The sequence below is a fragment of the Rhinolophus hipposideros genome (genome assembly GCF_964194185.1).
Source record: "Rhinolophus hipposideros genome assembly, chromosome: 23".
In the NCBI taxonomy this organism is placed as follows: Eukaryota; Metazoa; Chordata; class Mammalia; order Chiroptera; family Rhinolophidae; genus Rhinolophus; species Rhinolophus hipposideros.
The window spans coordinates 27,543,088-27,566,098 of NC_138069.1; the positions used below are offsets into that span (position 1 = coordinate 27,543,088).

Sequence of the window (23,011 nt, forward strand, 5' to 3'; positions counted from 1 at the left end):
AAGCCCTAACGTGTTTTTTTGATTTTTGTTGTGTGGTTTTTTTTTTTTTTTATTCTTGAGCAAACTTTAATGTAAGACCCGGTCTTATTTTCAGGGAAACATGGTAAATACTTCTAACACATTTGATTTCCTGTTACCAGTGATTTAACAACGGGATGAAAATTTAACATGGGGCTCTTGCTAGCTGGCTTCAACATACCATGATTAGTCTTTAATTTCATCACTCAGGCACCCCATAGTCATTTTCCTTCTTGTGAAGCAAACTCCTCTTCTTTGGACACATTCTTTCTTCTCTCTTCTCCCTTCATGTCTTGGCTGGCTGGCTTCATCCTCTTCCTTTTGGCCCCTGTGCAGATCTCAGCCATTCAGTTTTGTTTGGTTCTTCTCTGATTTCTCTGTGGTAGGGATAGTGCAGTGGAGAAATGGAGTGGGATTGAGAGTTGGGGTAGCCATGCCAGCCAGAAGCCTTGCTCTTCCTTTAACTTTAAAAATAGCTTAATCAGACAGAAAAAGTAGAGAACCATATGAGTTCATTGATATGTGGTATATAAAACTGAAAAAAAAAAAAAAACAAGACAAATGAAGAAACAAAAACTCATAGACAGACAATAGTTTAGTGGTTACCAGAGGGTAAGGGGGGAGGGTGGTGGTAGGTGAGGGTAAAGGGGGTCAAATATATAGTGATGGAAAGAGAACTGACTCTGGGTGGGGAACATACAATGTGAGATATAGATGATGTAATACAGAATTGTACACCTGAAATCTATGTAACTTTACTAACAATTGTTACCCCAATAAACTTTAACTTAAAAAAAAATAGCTTAATATGCTTAAAGTCCCTAATGTAGCTTGCATGGTGCTGTGTGGTCTCATCCCAATTTTTCTATTGTAATTAATAATCACGATGGTTATAATGCTCTATCCTGAAAACATGTAACTCATCCATCCGTGTAGGACTTCTTTAAGTTCCTTGAAAGGACAGTTTTTCTCATCTAGGCTCTTCTGCATGTAGTTTCTTCTGCCTAGAAAGGCCTTCACATCTCTTCCCCTCTTCTTATGTTTTCATTCAGAGAAACACTCTTCAGCCTCAGATCCCATGGAAACCCCCCTTTCTTTGATACCCAGAGTGAAGAGTATCCCTTAGTGATCCCACTAGGCCTTATACGAAAAACCGTTCGTCGCCCGGTGTCAACACAGTAACAAAGTCTTTCAAAGTCACTTCATGTATATTCGCCAAATAAGGAGTCACAGCTCTTAAAGACACCTGCCGATTAGGAATCAGAAGCTCTTGCATCATTTGGGGTATGTCAGAAGATCTCTAAGACTTATATAGTTTTCTTCATTTATACAATATTGTGAGTTTCTGTTCCTGCATTATTGGGAGGTACCAATTCACCTGTGCGTTGGGAATCAGAGGCAGCATGTAATATTTAATATATTCCTTTGTATCTGATTTTAAGACATAGGAAGCAGCACAGTGCTGTGGTTACGAGTGTGGACTCCACAGTCAAACCAACTTGATTCAAATCCCAGCATGGTTATTTGGACAAGTTGCTCATTTTTCTCTACTTGTGAAGTGGAGATTATCATAGAACATTCCTAATAAGTTAGTTGGGAAGAAGAAATGAGTCAACACATATGAATGAGACTTAGATTTTATTATTACTGTTACTGATTATTTTTCTCTGTTTACTGACTTCCCTAAAGCTTTATTACATTTCTTCCCTTGCATTTATAATAGCCGTATTTCTACTTTAGCTTATTGGTACTAAGTTCCTATTCAAAATAATCCCCAATATCATCTTGTAAGGAAATTAAGACTGTATTTTTCACTCAACTTACAATTAAGTTGATTATTAGCATCAGCATAATGAATCTCAGAAAACATGAAGCAGTCTTTTGTTCTCCCATTTCCTCTCAGAAATAAGCTTTTTCATGTACGTTGGCAATTTTGTTCTTCAAATAAGTGTTCTCTCCCCAATGTTCCAGATAACTTTTCAAATTAATAAAATGATTTCCATTCCAAGGAGATAATTGTGATGTTTTATTTTGAGAGTACTATCCAGTAATTTTTAGAAGCTGGAACTTGTCATAATATCATTTAAATATAAGTAATATTCTAACTACTTCAGGAGATTGGCTCCGTTGATTCCAACCCTGCTTGAGAAGTGAAGTTAGCGTCCCGGTTGCCAGCTTACATACGTTGTGAGGATAAATATGTTGTGACGTGTCCGAGGTTTTGGATGGGGGGATAATGAGTCAGAGCATTTACATGCGAAAAACTTACTAGAAACCATGGTTTCAGAAAGCAGCATAAATTTCCACTATAAAAGGAAGACAGCAGTTACTTTAACCTCCCTGGAACACAGCTGGACAATGAACCCAACCTTCTCCTATGAGAAAAGAGAGCCCACCTCATCCACAGTCATCTCCAAGTCTGTGTTCATCTCTCTCTTTCGGGGAATGTGGAGTAAAGGTCATACTTTCTATCTGCAGTACGCTTAGGACCGTGAGGCTGGAAGGAGCACAGCGCTCCACAGTATTAGAAAAGTAGCAAGTATGTCCGCTGCATCTTGAATAGGCAGGAATGGATGGTGCAAGATGAGCCTGGGGGAGTAGAGGCCAGTCTCGGGAGGTCTTCTAAACCATGGTAAGATTTTGGGATTTTATTCTAAGGCCAGTGTGAAGCCTCTGGGAAGTTTAGGCTGAGAATGGGAAACGGTTTGCTTTTAGAAGCTCATTCCTGCTGTATGGTAGAAAATGGATGCAGTCAGCCAGAGATGAATTGTTTCGAGACCAGTTGGAAGGCTATTATGATGATCCAGGTAAGTGAAGATCTGCTTGTAATGGCTCAGTCTAGGACAGTAGATGGAGCGCTCGCCATCATGGCGGAGGCATTGCAGATGAACTTCTTGGTGGCAGCTTCACGGACTTCTCAGTAAGATGATACGTTGCTGTTCATGTGAAAGGACATAGAAAAAAAAAGCAACCACAGCTTATCCTTTACAGTGTGTGTTACAAGTATATACGTCTGTGTGCGTGCATGTATTTCACAGGTCAAGTGTGTAATTTTTGTCAGAAGTTTGTTAGTTAAGACTGGATGCTAGAGGTGTAGAATCTTCTTAAAGCTTTCCTATGTGATTGTGAACTAGGTCGAGGACATACTCATTTGTTTTCCTTTTTAATAAACCATTTTCTCTTCTTAGAAATTTGTCAACTTAGAACTTTCAGTAAGTGAGATGTAAAATTAAGATAGACGTTTTTGGATTTTTACCAAATGGTTCATGTAAGTTCATGAGCATTACTTGGTGCCAGATGGCTAAGAACAATTATCGGGCCTTTCTTTCGACTTGATTGTTTCAGAGAACTTTATGATAAGTGACTAATTTAGCTTCACATTTGTCTGGTGAGAAGGGACAGGGAAAAATAATAGCTAGCCATCTAAGGCACATTTATGTAATCCGTAGGGCTCTTGGACTCTGAATCAATATTAAATAGTAACTTTGCCTGTCCTATGGTGGGAACCCGACGATGTGGGCAGACTTTGGACCAGCAAACCTGCATTTCCCAGTACTTCGTACCTAGACTTAAGGAATTGTTATTACGGTTCTGTTTGTGTTTCTTTGTGTTGAAAATTGAAAACCCGGGTGCTAGACCTGACATATATAGTCTTTCTCCTTGCAGCAACCTAGGTTTTATTCTTCTTTTATAAGCATGAGCAACTGAGACCAGAGGAGTAGGCTTAAGTTCTTAGAGTAGGAATTTGGTTCAGAAGGTTGAATGACTCCAAAGTCATTGCTTCAAAGTGAAATGACAACTTTCCTGTCCTTGTCCCCAGGTGATGAAGCTGTCCTTTTCCTACCCGGACATTTTGCCGGCCTACAATGTGTATCTGTGTTGTTTTATAAACTCTTCTGTAATCTACCTCTCGATGGGGCTAAATATGTTTCTAAATCTAATTTAATCTTTCTGGTTTCTAATGTAATTTCAATGAAAGCTTATTTCCAATGCAGTAGTTTTGCAATTAGAGTGGAGTCTCAGTTTATATGCATTTAATTTATGTAAATTCAATGGTACGTGCATGGCAAATAGAGAACTATTTAAACAGTGCAGAGGAGTCTGTCCTCATTCCATGCAATGAGCACAATGCCCACAGTAAGAAGGGAGGCTGGATTCTGTTTCTGTCCCTGTCTCAGTCCTTCACCCCTCTCATGGGGTGGATACTTGGCCTAAACAAGTGATAGTCTTTTCTTTAAAAATACTTACTTTTCACACTACAAGACCCCTGAGATGAGTCTTCACTTGTCAACCAAACAAACAACTGTCTGCTACAAAACTGAAGGAAAGAATTTTTTTTTTCCTTTGGAGTTATCTATTCATTTAACACTTAATGAGAACGTGAGAACGTATGCACCAGCACTGTTCTAGGTACTAGAAATACTACTGGGAATACAGGGAGGTATAAAAAGTCCCCTGCCATAACAGAATTGACAGCTGAGTGGCTTCTGAGATCCACAATGTCAGGCTGAACATGCTGCCTTCCTAAGAGGTTTTTACAATAACGTTGGTTATATGTGATTTTTCACTTTAGGTGTTGATTTAAAAAATTAAAACCCTCTACACAACCACTTTGAACTCATTTGGCAGTGTCTTAGGAAACTAAACATACTCATATGTTATCACCCAACGATCATGCTCCTTTGAATTTACTCAAAAGAATTGAAAACTTAAGTCCACATAAAAAGCTGCACACAGATGTTCACAGCAGATTTATTCATAATTGCCAAACTTTGGAAGCAACCAATAACCTTTCAGTAGATGAATGGATCAATAAATTGTGGTACATTCAGACAATGGTATAGTATTCAGTGCTGAAAAGAAATGAGCTATGAAGCCATGAAAGGACCTGGAGGAAACTTAGATGCATATTGCTAAGTGAAAGGAGCCCATCTGAAAAGGCTACATACTGTGTGATTCCAACTATACGACATTCTAGAAAAGACACAATTATAAAAAAAATAAATAGTAGATCAGTGGTTGCCAGGGCAGGGGAGAGATGAATAGATGGTGCACAGGGGATTTTTAGAGCAGCGAAACTATTCTGTCTGATGCTATTAGAGTGGATACATTTGTCAAAACCCGTAGAATGTACACCAAGAATGAACGCTAAGGTAAACTGCAGACTTTCGGTGAGTATGACGTGCCAGTATAATGGTTCATCAGTTATAACAAATGTACCACTCCAGTGCAGGATGTTCTTGGTGGAGGGGGTTTCGTATGTAGGGTCAGAGAATATATGGGGACTCTATTTTCTGCTCAATTTTGCTGTCAACCTAAAAATGCTATAGTAATCAGTCTACATAAAAATAAACCCCTCCTTCCCACAAACCACAGCTTGTCCTGTGTCTTAGATATTCTACCAGTTTTCTGATAATAGATATATCGCAGGTTTGTAGTTTTGCTTAGATGGTAGAAGTGTTTGGTAAGATGCTATCTGGTGTGGCTTGGTCATGAAAGATGAGAACTGAGCATTAGAGACCTGGTCTCTTGTCATCCATCTGACCCCAACCACTTCTGTGCCTTTAAACAAACCACAGCCTTCTCATCTGCAAAATAATAGGCTTCAACTGTCTGAGTGCTATGGCCCAGTCCAGTTCTTTTCTTTGAAATATTTTTACTGTGTGATTAAGTCTTTTTCCTAAATGTTTAACAGTAGTAGGATAAAATCCTTTCAATGTAATGAATTGTGTCATATTTTTGTTCCTCTAAAAATGAAAATATTTAAAACTATATAGATTGACTACTATCCTGTGAGCTTCCACATAGGGAAGATTCCTAGAATCTCTTACATAATTCTTCAGACATTGTTGCAAAAATCTTAGAGTTATGGTTAAAGTACAAATATTTTATACTGTGTGACACTTTTGCTTGTAGACGTTATTTTGGAGAAAAGGTATTCAATGTGACCTAACAGAGATAAAGGACAGTCATTGCATTTTCAATTTTTATAATGTTTTACTATATGTTATACTTTCAACATTAAGGAAATGGTATACTGAATAATTGTGTGCCTACCACCCAGTGTTAGTAAATCCTAAGGTTTTACAATATTTGCTTCCCAATTGTTTAAACAAAATATTGATGATTAAAGCCTCACATGGAGAAAATTATTTTAAAAATAAATTTCCATTTCTGTCTGTAAATAAGTCACACATTTATTACGAGAAGAAAAAATTGAAAATTGAAAAGGTCAAAATAGTACATAACCTTACCACCTAGATGAAACTGTTACTACTGTTTTCATAAACTTGCTTTATCATACAGATGTACATGTGCTTGTATCTGGCAAATAGTTTTTAAGTTTTTCCTTAATAAAATAAAATGAACATATTAAAGTAGAAAGAACATGGTAACGGAATGTACCCAACCAGAAGCCAGCTGCACGAGCTACCAGTGTATTGGCAGTTTTGTTTTAGACATTGCCCAGCCCCAACGGGACCTAATTCCCACCCGTAAGACCATGTCTTCATTAAGTGTGTCAGTATTCATCTCTAAAAGGTGACATTTTTTAAATAAATACATTATTATACCAAAGATATTAATTATTTAGTCCTATCACATATCTAGTCGCTTTTCAAATTACTGATTATAATTCTTTTTTTTCCATCTTGTTTGTAAATCAAGACCCAAGTAAGTACTGTCCTTTAGAATTGACTTTCATGTCTCCTAAGTCTCTCTTAATTCATAGGTCGTCCATCACTCTCCATTATTTTCCTTGTAATCTACTTGTTGAAGGCAATAGGATTGTTTGTCCTGTAGACAGTCCCACAGTGGATGTTATTGATTGCATCTCTGTGATGCAAATTTCTCATTCACTGGCATTTCCTATAAGCAAGCAGATTTAATTCAGGTTGCATGCTTTTTGCCAGACTGTTTTATAGGGGAAGTTACGTGCTTCTATCAGGAAGCATGTGAAATCTCTCTTCTGTGGTGTTAACAACCACTGATAATTATTACCTAGATCTATTTCGTTAGGGATCACACAATGTTGATATTCAAATTTTGTTAATTTGTTTTTATATTTGGTAAAAAATGCCTAGAAATGGAAACTTTCTTTCATTAGTCCTTGATTATAAGTCACAAGGAAAAGAAGAGCAAAAGCTTGATTTTCTTTTATTTACCATTTTTCAAAATAATGATTTGATTCTCCAGCATCCTCCAAAGGTGACCTATTTTCTTTTTTTTCTTCTTAGTATCATTATAAACCCATTGATTTAAATACATCTGTAGTGGTTTAATTGTTTTCAATTATTACTCTCATTGATGCTCTAATTTTCCCATCCATAATTTGCAATTCTCTCACTATGTGTGTTCTTGAGTTCTTAGGCTATTTGCATTCCTTTTTCTTTAAACTTCCTGTTGATATCCCTTGCCTATTTTTCTAGACAATTATTGATGATTTTTATTTCTATCTTTAGAAGATCTTTATATATTAGGAATATTAACTCTTTGCTCTTATGAAATGAAAAGATTACCCCCTCACAAAATTACATAAGCAATGCAAGAAGATAAATAACAAACCAGGAAAACATTTACATTTTTTGTCACAAGGAAGAGTTCACAGCTTAGCAGGCAGTGGTTGGAAGCGGAGATGGCAGGCTCAGACTCTTCTGGCTGCCAGTCAACACTAGATGATATTGTGCAACTTACTTGAACATTCTAAGCCTTCCCTTTTCCCATATACAAAACGGGAATCCTAATAACACTACTTCATTAGTGTTTTGGGAGCATCTCATGAACACACACAAGCTCAGCACAGTGCTGGCATATATAAGCTAAATAAATCATAGTTTCTGAGACTCTTCTTATTTATTACCGATAATGATGATAATCAGTAGACTTTTCATCACCACTTTTACCCTCAGATTATTTGGGTTTCCCCAACACCTTTATGAAATTTAAGGTAAACATTTCATTAAATAGCAGAGAAGAAAACAGATCTGCCATTAACCCAGATACTAGGAAATCCTCCAACATTCCATTAAAGTGTGCAGTGACTTTTCTTCTACAGTCCCTTTGATTTCACCACTCAATTTAAAGGGCTAACGAGTTAAGGAAATAAGGTGCTGACGCACTGGCAAGCGATCTGTTGTCTAAAAGTCACTAGGTGTTTTCTAAAATCCTTAAAATCCAGGGGCACAGATTGTCTTTTGCTATTCCCTAGCAGTTCAAGTGTTTGGTGTCCAGACTCGGAATGAATAGACAGGAAAGTTTTTAATATTGAGCCCAACGATAGTGATTCCAGTTTCTGATGGTCACCTAGACTCCCTCAGTATTTTACATGTCACGGGCCCAGCATTGTTTCTTTAATGTCAACCTGTAAGAAATGTAATTAATATTGTACAAACCAAGACCCCACCACCAATGGTTTCTTGGCTCACTATCTCTGCTGCTCAGGAAGCAACTGTTCCAGTGAGTGGTGTGGTCTCCTCTATGGCTTTGGGAGAAAACTGTCCTTTTTTATCTGGGTGCTTTCACTCTCTTTGCCAGAGACTGAGCTGGACCAGTTTTCACAGTACCATTCTTAGGAGACCGAATTCTTCCTGGAGTTCAAACTATGGCATTTCCAAGCCTGATCAGAATCAGGTTTAAATAGAACTAGAATCCAGGAAAGAATTCATTGTGATTTTCAGAGTGCTTGGGGACACCAGTTAAGCTCCAGGGTTGGTTCTGAATTTTAACTCTGTCAAATTCTACTTATGTGACTTCAAACACTTAATGTCCCCAAATTTCACCTTTCTGATAGGCAAATGGGTGCAGTATACACGTGATAAAGCATTGCTGGCAGTGTGGATACAGTGCGTAGGGTGAGGCACAGCCTTGGATGTGTGGTACACGCGGTGTGCCTGTAATCCCAGATCTCCTTCAAAGGTATTGTGAAGTCCATATGCGATGTTTCTCCAGTTCCCAGGAGGACCCGACCCTGTTGGCATAGATTGAACTTATAGTTCATCTTTTACTCCTGGCACACTTTCACTTAAAAACCCTAAGGTCCATTATGGAGTTCTGGATTCCTTTCTGTCCTTCTCCTATCTCCCTGGTCATGGCTTCTCTGGACACCGGCTTCTCTTGGAGAGTGTCTAGTGCATTTGCAGATCAGTGCAGTGCCTATGTGAGCTTTATACTCACAGGAATCATTCAGTGCAGCCCAACCATCACTGAGGTGTGGTTCCCACGCTGCCATCAGAGAAGCCACTAGTTGATACCTCTTGAAAAATGACATATTCCCTGATGCGTTCAAGGCTGGCCGACAGGCAAAGGTGCCATCCACCTCTATAATGAGCACTCTGCTCATGTAGACACTGTGATTGAAGACGTATGTCCTTTCTGGACATTTATTCCCTTTGACAGTATTCCTATTTTCTGTTTATTTTGCCTTCTAACCACATTAACCCAATTCTAGTTTTCAAAGATTTCTGAAAAGCGAGTTTCTGAAGTTTTCCCCCTGAACCCAGTGCCCTCTACACCCTACCATCCACGTGGCATCTTGTTAATGGACAGTGTATTTGTGGGTTTGGTGAATAACTTCTGTTTATTTGCTGAAGGAGGGAAATAAACCAGGATAAACTCAGTAGAGGTGTGTTACGGAGGATGGAGTAAAGGGCAAACTAAGGAAATAACCTGGTCTCCTGAAAAAAAGCAAGAAGTACATAATTTTCTCTCTATTTCAAGCAGAAATTAGGGTATTTATATGGGCACACCTTATATCACTTCTTTGGCGAATCAGCAACTTGTAGGAGTTTGTCATGCCTTCCTATGTCTGGGCGGAAGTTAGGAAGTTGTAAAAGATAAAGAAAGAACTGCTGGAATAAAAGCTTCAAGAGGGTAGGAATAAAGTCTTTAATGTTCTCTACCACATCCCCAGTTCTTAAGAAAATGCCTGGCACATATTATGTATTCAGTAAACATTTGTTAGTAAATGCATTCTAAACAAGTCCTTCAGTGACTTAGAATGGATTGTAAGTTTTTCCTGATGCGTCTTAACTTTTTATTAGGTTGTGATGTAACTGTAACTAAACCTGAAAGGTAGGTGACATATTTTTATGTTGCTATTACTGAACATAGACAGTTTCTTAATATCATGTAGGATAAAAAGAAAGAAAGAAAGATGCATTTGGATAGACTGGAGACTTGAATTCTCCAAGTAGTCAGCACAATTTCTTTAATAAGTCCGTATATCATTGTGCTGATTTACAGCATCGTTTGCTTTCAGAGTTGTGTTTCTTGGCTTTGGGATGCAGGAATCATTGTAGACTGTGGTTTGACTATTATCACCCTGCTGTAATACTAGGGCCAAGATCATCCTCAAATTGCCAGGCATCAGCAAGAGGACAAGAAATGAACCAGAAAGTTTCTCATGTTTCTCATGTTTCTCTAAGTTTCTCATGTTACAAAGTTCTGCCATCCGCCTGCAGATTGTGGGAGCATTTGGGGTCATGATACTTGTCTGATCCTGAGGGTGGTCCAGAGAAAGTTGCCCAAACTCACCAAAGGCCTCCAAAGCAATGTTATATGAAACAAGACAGAAAAGAGTTAGACTCTGGCGGGGAGCGAGAGGCAGGTAGATAAAATTATGTAATGTCATGCAGAATGTAAGCTTGCAACAATAAAGATAAAAAATTAAGAGCAGCAAACATTTATTGAGTACTTATGTCATGCATAGTGATGAATAATTTAACTGTGCTGCCTCATTTCATTTTCATAAGCATCTTAAAGGGAGAGCTATTTCTATCATCTCACTTTTACAGAAATATCAGACACTTAGAGAGGTGCAGTGTTTTGGTCAGGGTTTCATAGTGGTGGAATCAGGATATGGAAACTGTAATTATTCCCAAACCTCTTTCTAAAACATTGCACCCTATTTCCCAACTAATCTCAGACTGTCAGAATAAGGGAGCTTGTCTCATTGGGAAGGCAACACTGGAACAAAAATATGATGAAATAGTGAGGGAAAAAGAGCTTTTCCGATACAGGGAACTGTGAGTGCCTCAGCCTGAAGTAGATGTAGAGGCATGTTAGAGGAACCGCTAGGCCAGTGAGGCCGGAGAGGAATGAATGAGGGGAGAGGAGTGACAGACTGCATCAGAAGTGGGCTTTTCGGTCGTTGTCATGACTTTGATTCCAGGTGATGTGGAAGGCTTTTGAGCGAGGGTCACTATCTTACTCAAGGGTCTAGTTGAGAGGGCCAGCCATGGCTTGGGCATGCCTTCTTTGTGGCAGTTGAGATCTGTCATGATGCCTCGGATTAGGGTGACAATATTGGAGGAGGGACGAGTGATCAGTTACTGGATGTGCTGTGAAGACAGTGCCACCAGGGTTTGCTGATGTCGCAAGGATGTGGGGCGCGTACGACAGAGAGGAGTCAAGGTTGACTGGAAGGGTTTGGGCTGACCAACCGTGTGAACAGAATTGCCATTGACTGAAAGGAATAAAGTAGGAAGACTACCAGAGACAGCCAAGACAGTGGCCAGTGATAACAGGCACGTTTGGTATCTTAGGAGCCCAGTGAAAACATGTTTCAAGATGCAGTGATGCCATGTCCCCTGGTCTCATTTCCGCCTAGGCCACAGTGTTGCACACCTGGTTTGTATTTACTAAAGATTTTCTCGCTTCACTGGTCAGAATATGCCACAGGTCATGAATGAATCATCCGGGGTAAAACACTTTTCTGCTCTGATCTTCAGTTTCCCTGTAAGTTACATGAACAAATTTGGCTAGTCTTGTCCTACAAAAATCTTCCAGCCTTGATATATTGTGGCTTTTTTTCTGATTTTGTATGATTCTTTGATTCTAAACAAGTCTGAATCCATTCAGGTGTATGCATTTTTATGTCAATCAGAATTTAAGGTCTCTTCTATTTAGTCTCTTAAAACCAAATGGTCTGGAATTTAATATCAAGTTTTATTTTTGTGTATGCATGTATGTATATATGTATGTATGTATTTATTTATTGTTAATATCTTCTTTCTCCTGTGATTTTTGTAGACGTGGAAGAAACTGCCTTCTCCTGGGACTTGGGGAAGGCTGTATTGGACCCCGTGTTGGAGGTTACGAAAATTCTCTCTTTGGTGGTGGCCTGAGGAGATTATCTCAACCCCAATGTTGCCCTGAAATCTGTGTTCAAGATTCAAGAAGATTAGGACTGCTAAGGTATGAACTGGTAATTTTGCTATTTTGTGAGGCAAATACATTTAAAGACATTTAATCATTTCCATAGCCTTTTCTCCCCTTCATGCCCTTTTCTTCTTTCTCCCTTCTTACTTTTAAACGGTGCCCTTTTCTTTTGCTACCAGCTTGTGGGATGTGGTGGGATAAAGACATAATGGGAAAAACTGAAGGCTGCATTGCCTCCGTGATGAGGTGACCAGGGGGCAGTAAGACAAAGTAAGGGGAGGGATTTGTGTTGGTATCTCTGACCAAAACAAAGGAGAAATGGAGGTCGGTGCCAATGTGATAAGACTTCAGATTGAGACGTAAGTAAAGAAGTGGTGCTGTGTGACCCACAGTTAATTTCCATTTTCAATGTCCTCAGGAAACTTGGGCAAAGCTTTGCATTGTGTTTCAAGGTCTTCTGGGGAGCTCTTTTTGTATTTCTTTTAGATACATACCCATGCTGGCAGATTCGAAGTAGGAGTCAAGAGGTCCCTTTTTTTTTTTCTGGTTACAATGAGAATTTTATGTGTGTGTGTGTGTGTGTGTGTGTGTGTGTCATCATCACACATACATACACACAGATGTATTATCTATACGTATATATATATATGTATATACAAATACGTGTGTGTGTATATATACTGGGGGTGCCATAAACATGTACACATATTTTAAGAGATGCTAACACTTTGGTCAACATTGCTCAAGAAGAAGTGTCTGGACGCTGATGGTAACCACTTTGAGCACCTCTTGTAATTTCAGAAGTCAAACGTGACTGGTATTCAACTTTTGTTATTGGTATATACTAATACAGCTTTTTCCTTTCTTAAAATGTGTATACATTTTTTGGTTCTCTCTCTCTGTGTGTGTGTGTGTGTGTGTGTGTACACACACACACACACACACACATATATATAATACACATGGCGATGTCTAATTATATATGGAGGGATTGGGGTGAGAGGGACAGATGGAAGGAGGAAAGAGATACCATTAATGGTGTGTTCTGCAGGTGTGCTTCCGGTGAGTCAGGCCTTGTAATAGAAGCTTTAGAAGAAAAAAATCACAAGTACAATTGATAACATCCATCTGGGATAGGGATTTCTGTTCTGGGAAATGAAAGGAGAGATACGTAGCAAAGGTTTTCTAAGGCTTTGTAGCAAGGAAGGGTCAGGGGGCAGACTCATTCTCAGACATGTTAGAATTCAAGTCTCTATGCTCACCTACTTTATAGCATAATAAGATTGCATACACAGCTGGTTAAAAAGCACTGGGGCAATGTGGTTTGACTGCCTGAGACTGCTTGGTATGTCCAAGAGAAACTCTAGAATGTCTCTGACAATTCCATTGATAACTCCTTTGCTATGATTTTAATTTTCTTAAACACACACACAAATACACACACACACACACCCAACTCACAGGCTTTTGGGAACTGGGAGAACAACAAGGCTAAGGTGTTGGGTCAGCTTCCTTCTCATGGTACACAGGCCTCCCATATGTCATTATTTGTTCAAGGTAGAGGCCCAGAACTGGTGAAAATCAAATTAGTTCTAGCACAGGCCTGCTTTCATTTTACCTCTGAATTTCTCATTGCTGGAATAAGTGTGGTGTATACTTTAGGCCGATCACGAATAGATCTTCCTTTGAGGCTAAAGCACATGTTACTTTCCATTTAATTTCTGTAAAATCCTCCAGTGCCCATGTAGAAATTATAGAGCTCTGATATTCTCATTGCTCATAGTACTCCGGAAAGAGTGCTAAGAGACTGGTGAAAATGTGATGGTGGCATTCGAAACTGACTCTTCTCTTCCCTGTATTCAGGGGATTTTTTTTTTTTAAAGTAGATAAATTATTTTTCCCTCTTTGAATCAAAGTGCGTCTGTAGAGCAGTTTAAGTATAAATACTCTGTATGAATTCATTTTCTATTAACAAGGTTTCAAAGGCTAAACAGGTAGTTTAACACTCAGAAAGGAAAAAGCACGCCGTGTATCTTTTTGAGTCCTTCCCCAAGTCCAACAAACATTCTACATAATAGATGTGTAGTTGCGGTGTAGTTCTCTGCCCACACATGCTTGATCTTTTTGGAAAGGAAAGCTACAAAGCTCTTCTCTGCTTGTCCTAAAAACCTTGAGAAGCTTAGGGATTTGGGTTGAGATTTTGATGACCAAGTTTTTTGCTTTGAGAGTGTTGATCTTTAATTCAGAATGCCTGTGTCAGGACTCTTCACCCACATGCCAACTACTTGTAACATAAATGCAGCAGAGAAAGTTTGGAAGGACTTGGCCTTGAAAATGTGCCGGGTTTAGAGACCCATCAAACTTTAGGGGGACATGAAGCTTCCTCTGCTTGTTGACAGGGAGGAGAATGTCTCCTTCGGGTACATGTTCACCACGAGGCTATATGCGGCCATAAGGGGTACAGACGTGTGCATGTCAGTGCTCACAGACCAGAGCCCGATTTCTAGGAAGGAAGAAAGAAAAGAGGCCATGTTGGTCCATCAGTCTACCATAGTGCTTCCTGGCTCCCATGCTCTAGTGCCCTGAACAGATTGCTCAGGTGTGTTCTCACAAACCTGAGAAATGAGTGGCTGTGGGCTCAGACTTCAGAAAACGCAAACACGCTTCTTCATGGACATTAAAAAAGCCATTTAATTTTTCTAAGCCAATGCTGTTTGAAGTGTGATCTATAAACCACCAGCAGCAGCAACATCACCTAAGCTTGATGGCGTACAACCCTCAGGCCCTCCCCAGACTTAGGAAATCAGAACCTCTTGGAATGAGGTCCAGGAATCTGTTTGTAAACAAGCCCTCCAGATAGATTAGATGCCTTGCTAAAATTGTAAACCCACTGCTAAACCTGTTTCTTGATCTCTGAAAAAGAAGGGCATTTAAAAAAACAACTCATGAGTAAACACCAGGAAGCTCTAAGAATATTAATAATTGATAATAATTTAAGTGTGCATAATTTTAGAAGGTGAAGGTTTCTTGTAAGTAACACATAAAGCACAAATAATAGACGGAAAAACCATATTGAATTTCATGAAAATTAAAAGCATCTATTTATTTAAAAAGACCCGGCTAAGAAAATAACCCACAGACTGGGAGAAAATGTAACACCAATATCTAACATATACAAGAAAAGACACTTCATAAAACAAGATATGGAATAGCCAATCAACCTTAGCAATAGTGTTTAACGTAATTTGTTGTCAGAGAAATGCAAATTCAAAACACAGTGAAAGACCACTACACACCTATCAGAATGGCTAAAATTTAAAGGACCAAAAATACCAAAAGTTAAGAGGATACCGAGCAACTGGTACTCTCATACAGTACAGTAGAAGTGGAAAATGCTCCAAATCATTTGAAAAATGATCTGGTGCTTTCCTTTGAAATCACAGAACCTTCTACCTTAAGACACAGCAATTCCAGTCCTAGGTATCTATATCCAAGAGGATTGGAAACATTTATCCACACGTGTTCATAGAGCTTATTTATAACAATCCAATGCTGAAAACAACTCAGAAGTACATCATCAGGAAAACGGGTGAACTCTGATACATTCATAACATGGAACACACGTCAACAATATAAAGAAACGTTCTACTGATAAATGTAATAACATGATCACAAACACAGTTTGATGAGTAAAGTCAAATACAAAAAAATATTTTGTGATTTATAGGAAAATATAGAAGAGTCATAACCTATGATGATGGAAAATCAGATCAGTGCTGGCTCTGTAGGAAGATTACCCAGGAAAGATACTGGAGAAATTTCTGGGGTAATGGGAGTGTTCTGCATGTTGATAGTCACTCATCCATTAAATGGCAAATTCACTAGTCTGTTCACTATATGTAAATTTTGTATGTAAATACATAAAACTTAAGAAAAAATAAAGAAACACTTCCATTTATTGAGTACATTGTCAAAACTGCCATTCTGAATATGTATCAACTCATTTCAATTCTTGAAAGGACTTTGAGGTTGGCGTGATTATACCTAATTTATAGATGCGAAAACTGTTACTGAGAAAACTAAGGTAACTTGCTATAAACCATACTGCTTGGTCACAGAAGCTGAATTCAAGAGTAGGTCCATTTATCTCCAAAACATTTCTTAACACATTAATCGTGTTTTACCTTTGGCATAAGTACCCCTGCTTTCATTCTAATTCAGGATCAAGCATGAAGCAACAATCCCTGGAAGAGGCTTCCGGAATGGCCAGTGAAGGACAGTGATTATTAAATGACAAATTGTGTATTTTTCTGGTAACTTCAGGAAAGGTAGATAAAAAATTAATAGCAGGTATTACTACTGGCCTCGGGGATCGTTGAGTTAAAGCACTCAGACGCACACAGGTCTGTTTTCTCAGTGTGATCCTTATTATGAAAATCAGAAACTATAAAACATGTAGACTAGAAAACACTCTATCATGGCTGCAGAGGCAGTGTCATTTAACCTAGAGCCCCAGAGTGAGACCATACGGGTTCAGTACAGGCTGCTCCACCTTCTGGATGTATGACCAAACGGCAAGTCACCGAACTGCTCCCAGCCTCAGCTTTTTCATTTGTAGGTGGAGGTGATTCTCATGCCTGCTTAATATTCTTAAAGTGAAGATTACATAAAATTGTCAAGTGCTAGTATGTGCTGGTTCCTTATAATCCCTGTATAAATATTAAGCTGCTATTTTTTGTTTTGGAGATCTTATGAGCGGTGACACTCCTAAGCAAGAGAATGACATGATTCTCTGTTTTATGTGGCCTCTCTGAGTCACTGGGTGTATCTAGGCATTCACTTAACTTCTGCCAAAAGCAAAGTGCTGTAGTTTTCTGAAAACTGTATCATTTCTATTACAAGAATTTGGAGACTCTGAAACAAGTTGCCCTTGTGGCCAAAAAAAATGCTTTTAATATGTCAGAAATTGCATTGAGGAAAAACTGGGGAGGGAGGTGGGAGATGAGGGTAAAGGGGATCCAGTACATGGTGATGGAAAGAGAACTGACTGGGTGGTGAACACACGATGTGAGATATAGATGCTGTATTACAGAATTGTACACCTGCAATCTGTGAAACTTTGCCAAAATTGTCACCCCAATAAACTTTAATTAAAAAAAAGAAAAACTGTCATTAAATGTAGATGTTAAATTTTATCTGAGCAGAGTGATTGAAAGAGAGCCTGAAACTACTTAGCACATTTAATGGATATCAACAAGGTTAATTATCTTGAGAAGGGATCCTGAGAAGCTAAATTCCTTTATGCACCTCTCCGATTTGTGATACTGTCATATTAGTTTTCAAGAGACGTGGGCATACGTCTTTATTGTAGCTGTGCTTTTTAAAGTCTCAGTTTCCATAGTAAAGTTTAGAATCCAGAGATATTGCAAATATGTGCACGCTAACAGTACTTTTCCTAGGAAGTACAAATGAGTCTATTACCAACCTGCTGTATAAGTAGAAAATCTCTCCACCCATCCAAAAATGTTATTAAAGGGAAGCTGCTTTGGAGGATAGTTTTTGTCATTGTTTCTGATTGTCACCACTGTCAGGTGTGGGACAGTGGGTGGCTCAGGAGAAGAGGCCTTCAGATACTGTCCAAGGGATGTATGTGTGTTATACAAAGGCGTATTTGCCTCTTTGGGATCCTTCTCATCAATAGTCTTGTGCAAGTGTTTTATGCAAGTGTTAGTGTTCATGTGGATGGCTTTTGTGCTTGTCTGTTTCCTCTGGTTGTGGAACGGATGGTTTTATATTTTCTTTGCCTCCCAGCACATCAGCAGAAATGTGGGGCTAACGTATCAAGTCTTGTGACGGTCCTTGTCTTACGGTTTTCTTCAGCCTTCACTGAATATCCTCTGAAATTCATCATGCATTGAAATTTCATCTCAGATAATAAGTATCTCAGTGTCAAACATGAAAGCATCAGAAGAACCGCTTTCTTTTGAAAGGAAAAGAATCTTGCTGGGAAATCCCAACAAGAGGGTCGCTTTCCACAGCTGGCTTTGTTTGTTTCTTTATTCAGCCAGTATATGCTGAGCGTTTATTCTGAGCTAGGGGTTGTAACAGATTTGCCCCTTGATATCTGTGACACCAATTGACTTTTGGTTTTCAATTTCCTGGTATGTAAAATGGGAGTTGGGAACAGGTAAGCCTTAGGATAGTCTATATTTCAGCAAATAATGTTTCATTTAATTTCAAATAAAATAGCAATTAATGGTGATACTGCAACATTCTGTAGGCATGATAGACCATTATCTGTAAGTATCAGTTCAAACATGGAATTTGCAGGTCCAAACAGATTGAGCTAAACAAATGGTAACATTTCTATACAAGACTTCTGGTTCAATTTTAACACTTACTCTATACCATGAGATGGTAGAATACCATTCAGAAAATCTTATTTGGCATATAACTTAATTTTCCCTTGTAAATAGTCCAGAGGTCTGTTTTTTTTTTTCCTACCTCTAATGGTGGCTCTTATGAGGTTACCACATTTCACAGATGGGAAACTGAGGAAGTGAGAAGTTAAGTAACTGTGTTAAGGCTACCGTGGTAGAATAAGAAACTTCAGTTTGGTGTTTGGGCCCTTAAAATGCATGTAAAAGGCTGAACTCTATAGTCACAGAGTTTTCTGTCCTGTGCTAAAGCAAACCTGCTAGAGGATACCTGCTTCAATGTTCTTTGACTGCTTCTGAATGTGGTAGTGCCGTTTTTGTCCTTATCTTTTGTTTCTAACTCGAACAGCTACCACCATTTTAAGCATAGTCTCCTTTTGACAGTTACTGAAGAAAAGATTTGTTTCTCCCCTTGAGTATTATGTTTTGCAGTCTGTTTGTTTACTTGGGTTGAATTTTACCCAAGGCCTTTGAAACTGAAAAAAAAAAAATATATCTGACTTGCTGTTGTGTTCAAAAATGTTGTACAGATTTAGCTCTTATTTGCCAGGTTAAAGCGCGTTCGTGCGCGCACACACACTCACACACACACTCACTGTCACTACTACCGACGATGACAGTGACAAAATGGCCATTTTAAATTCTCCTGCAATTTGACATTTGTTGTTTTCATAACTAGGCAAGTATAATATAGGTTAAAAATCTGTGTACTGCAAATTATGTCTACAAATGATCTCCTCAGGAAGATTTACTCTTTAACTTGCTTGTTATTCTCCTCTACTTTGCTACTAAACCTACCTCCACTTTGCCATTTCTTTTTTGTGACACTTTTTCAAATATTCAGACCAGAATTTTCCTCATCTCCAAAACATAATTCCGTCCTTGAGAGATTATGGGTCTTATATATGTATTAGAATTTTGAGAAAGTTTAACAAGCTACCAGACTTGAACCATTAAACTTCAGAAGACAAGAAGCACTGCTTTAACATTTTACCACAAGTGGACTGTCTGAAGATCTGTTTCTATCGTTTGAACTTTACACACACACACACACACACACACACACACACACACACACACACCACTGTTAATGTCCCTGGATATTTTTCAGGTTTTAAAACAATCTCTTAAGTGACCATTTAAAAAATATTTTAGACACCTCTGAAAGTTGGATTTGGTGGAGTAGCTCTCCTGAGTGTATCTTCTGACAGGTGTTATCTACAGATAACATTTTGATGCTATTATTGTTTATCTAACAAAGAATATAGAAAAGTCTGGTGAAAAATTTATTTATAATTATAATAAAATTGATCAAAGCTCCCTTCCCAAGAAACAGAAATATAACGCATTTGTTGCGGTCACTAATTTTCTGACGTCTTTCTCCAGTCACAATACAGTCTATCATTTTCTGTAATGAAACCATGGAATTTCTTTGGAGATAAAGATGGCTACCTGTAAATACACGTGGTCAATATTACAATTTCAGGATGTGCTTGGATCCACTTAAGTCCATTCATGGATTAAAAGTTAGGAACCCTTTCTGTAGAGAGGTAGATAACATTGTGATCCTTATTTTAAGTAAATTTGTGACTCTAAGCTTATTCTCTCTTTAGAAGATAAAATACACACATAAAATAGGAAGACAGTTCAAAGTTCCATATACGCAGGTGTGTGACTTATAGGAGAAATCATAATCGTAGAGAATAACCAAAAATAATTGTTGGTATTTAATGATATCCAAGGCATTTATATCAGAGATTTTACATGGAACTATGGGATTGAACTCAAGCAAATGTTTCTACTTCCTTCTATATAGTTAATGGTTGAACCCCACAGGGTGAGAACAATGGGAGGGATAGCAACAGTAGATAATAGATAATAGTAGATAATATTTCAAAATATCTTTAGAAGATATATAAAGGAAATATAATCTTTTGATATATAAAACATAGCCCAGTAAAGACATCAGAGAAAACCATTCAGTTGAGGCTCTAAAACTGGGAAAATTCTGGGCGTAAAGAAGGAACAAAAAGAAAGGATTAATTGAAAGTCTACCTGTGGTGTGAGTGGTGGTTTTTCCTTTTCTCCATTGCTTTTCATTAACAGAGCTGATAAGAGCATCCATCTCCCCCAACCCCCACCCAGCAAAAAGCTGAAAGGCTCTTTCCTGAAGACACTGAGTGAATTTCCTAAGGGAAGAATTAGAACTCTCAATTACTGTATGTCCAAGTAAGGTCCTTCCCTTATGTTCCAGGGCATCCCAAGCCTGAGATTAGTTTTCTCCTTGCCCATCCTTGAGGCCAAGCAGCCAGTGTTCCAGCTCCATCACACCCACAGAACCCCCCGCCAGGCAGCTAGTTTTCACCTCAGTGGAAACTAGGGGTAAGACAGATCTGAATGTAAGAGTGTTATATATTGTATACATTTAAGTTCTCTCAATTCAACTACATATGACTAACAAGAACATTGAGCAAAATGATTTAAGTATCTGTCATTTTACTCAACATGTTCTAGACAAACAGTAAAATGGGAGAAATAAATTGGCTAATTTAGTAGATCTCAGTTCCTTCATGCTTATCTTAGTGTGACCACCTCACTGTATTGAATGGAATTTGACTATTTGAAGATGTTTGGTATGACAATAGATGAAAATATACATAAAGAATTCATACGGCATTCTATTTGATTTGTGCCCTAGAGGAAGATCTTTGTGATGTATTTATTGTGAAATACTGAACACTTTTCTACTAATATTTCAGAGGTCTTTTTTTTTTTTTTAACATAGCATATGATTCCATTTATATTTCATTCGGGAAAATACAGAACAGATCAGTGGTTGCCAGGGGTGGGGAGAGGAGTTGACTACAAACGGGTGGTAAGGGGGCGGTTTGAGGTGATAAAGCTATTCTGTAATATTGTGTTGTCAGAGGTCATTTTCAACAGTCATGAATTTTGCCTCAGATGTGGATGGTTCCATATCCTAACCCTTATGTAAGATGACACTATAAAACACCAGAATAAATCTTACCTACAATAAAAGAGTTAACCTCACTCTCCCCATTCATTTTTATAATCAACTTTCCTGAGATTACAGATGTTAAGTGCATAGTTTGAATTTTGACAAATGTATACACTGCCACAATCAAAATACAAGACATTACTAGTAAGTACAGTAAGTCTGGCTGTTTTGCTTCTCTGTCTGAGGCAAACAGTCTTCTGTCTCTTTTGCTAGTTTCTATACGTGGTCTCATAGGGTATATTTTATTGTCTCTGGCTTCTTTCATTCAGCATGTTGGTTTTGAGATTCATCCATGTGCTTGTGTGTATTTAGTAGATTATTCACTATTATTTCTCACCAGGATCATTGTATAACTAGGTCATAATTTTTCATTCTTCTTTTGGTGGACATCTGGACCACCAGATATTCCAAACGGGGAATGTTAACAATCATGTTATTGTGAACGCTTGTCAACAAATCTTTGTGTGGACATAAATTTTAATTTTTTGGGGTTAAATATTGAGGAGTGGAATTGTTGTGTCATAGGATAGGTGTATATAATATTTACTTTTATAAGGAATAATGCACTGATTCTCCAATGTCGTTTTCTCTCACTTTATCCTCTCACAAGTGCATAGAGGTCCAATTATTCTGTCTGCCTGCTAAGAATTGTATTGTTCACCTTGTTAATATTAATCATTCTAATTGATGTGAAGTGGCACCTCTTGTTTTGATTTGCATTTCCCTGTTGGCTAATGTTAAGCATTTTTGCTTGAGCTTATTGGACATTTGTGTACCTTTTGAAAATAGTACATTCAAGTCTTTTGTCCAGTTTTTATTGGGTTATCTTTTAAATTACTGAGTTGTAGGAACTTTTTAAATATTCTGGATAAGTTCTGTGTTTTATTAATATATATTACAGGTAAGCTCTTCAACCCAGTTACTTATTTTTCATTTTCTTAATGGTGTCTTTTTTTTTATAGTTTTATTTTATTTTATTTTATTTTTACATCCCTCACACCATGAACCCCCCTCCCCCCATCCACCACCACCCCGACCTCACACCGAGCCATCACATTATACACATAAAATTATAGTTGGCATTCATTAATGTCCAGTCTCTGGTGTACAATGCCATGACCAGGCATCCACAGCATCCCTGAGGTGGTCTCCCAAACAGGACACATGTCCCTTAATGGTGTCTTTTAAAAGAAAGGAGTTTTTAATTTTGATGAAGTCAGCTTGATTCACATTTTCATTTTATGGTCTGTTCTTTTGTATCCTACTTAAAAAATCTTTGCCTGACTCAAAATCACAAAATATTCTCCAAAATTTTATTTAGATATTTTATAGCTCTAGCTTTTACATTTAGGACTGTGAAATTTATTTTTGCATTTAGGGC

General features: G+C 38.1%; 1 protein-coding gene across 2 annotated transcripts in view; it reads left to right on the forward strand.

The window, feature by feature from the left end:
• Positions 1-23,011, forward strand: part of SGCD (sarcoglycan delta) — an 822,468-nt gene that overhangs the window by 311,954 nt on the left and 487,503 nt on the right. For both annotated transcript variants that reach the window (XM_081035952.1, XM_081035953.1), the window contains one exon: positions 12,046-12,210. The gene's annotated coding sequence lies outside the window, so the exon portion shown is untranslated. The remainder of the gene's footprint in view (positions 1-12,045; positions 12,211-23,011) is intronic.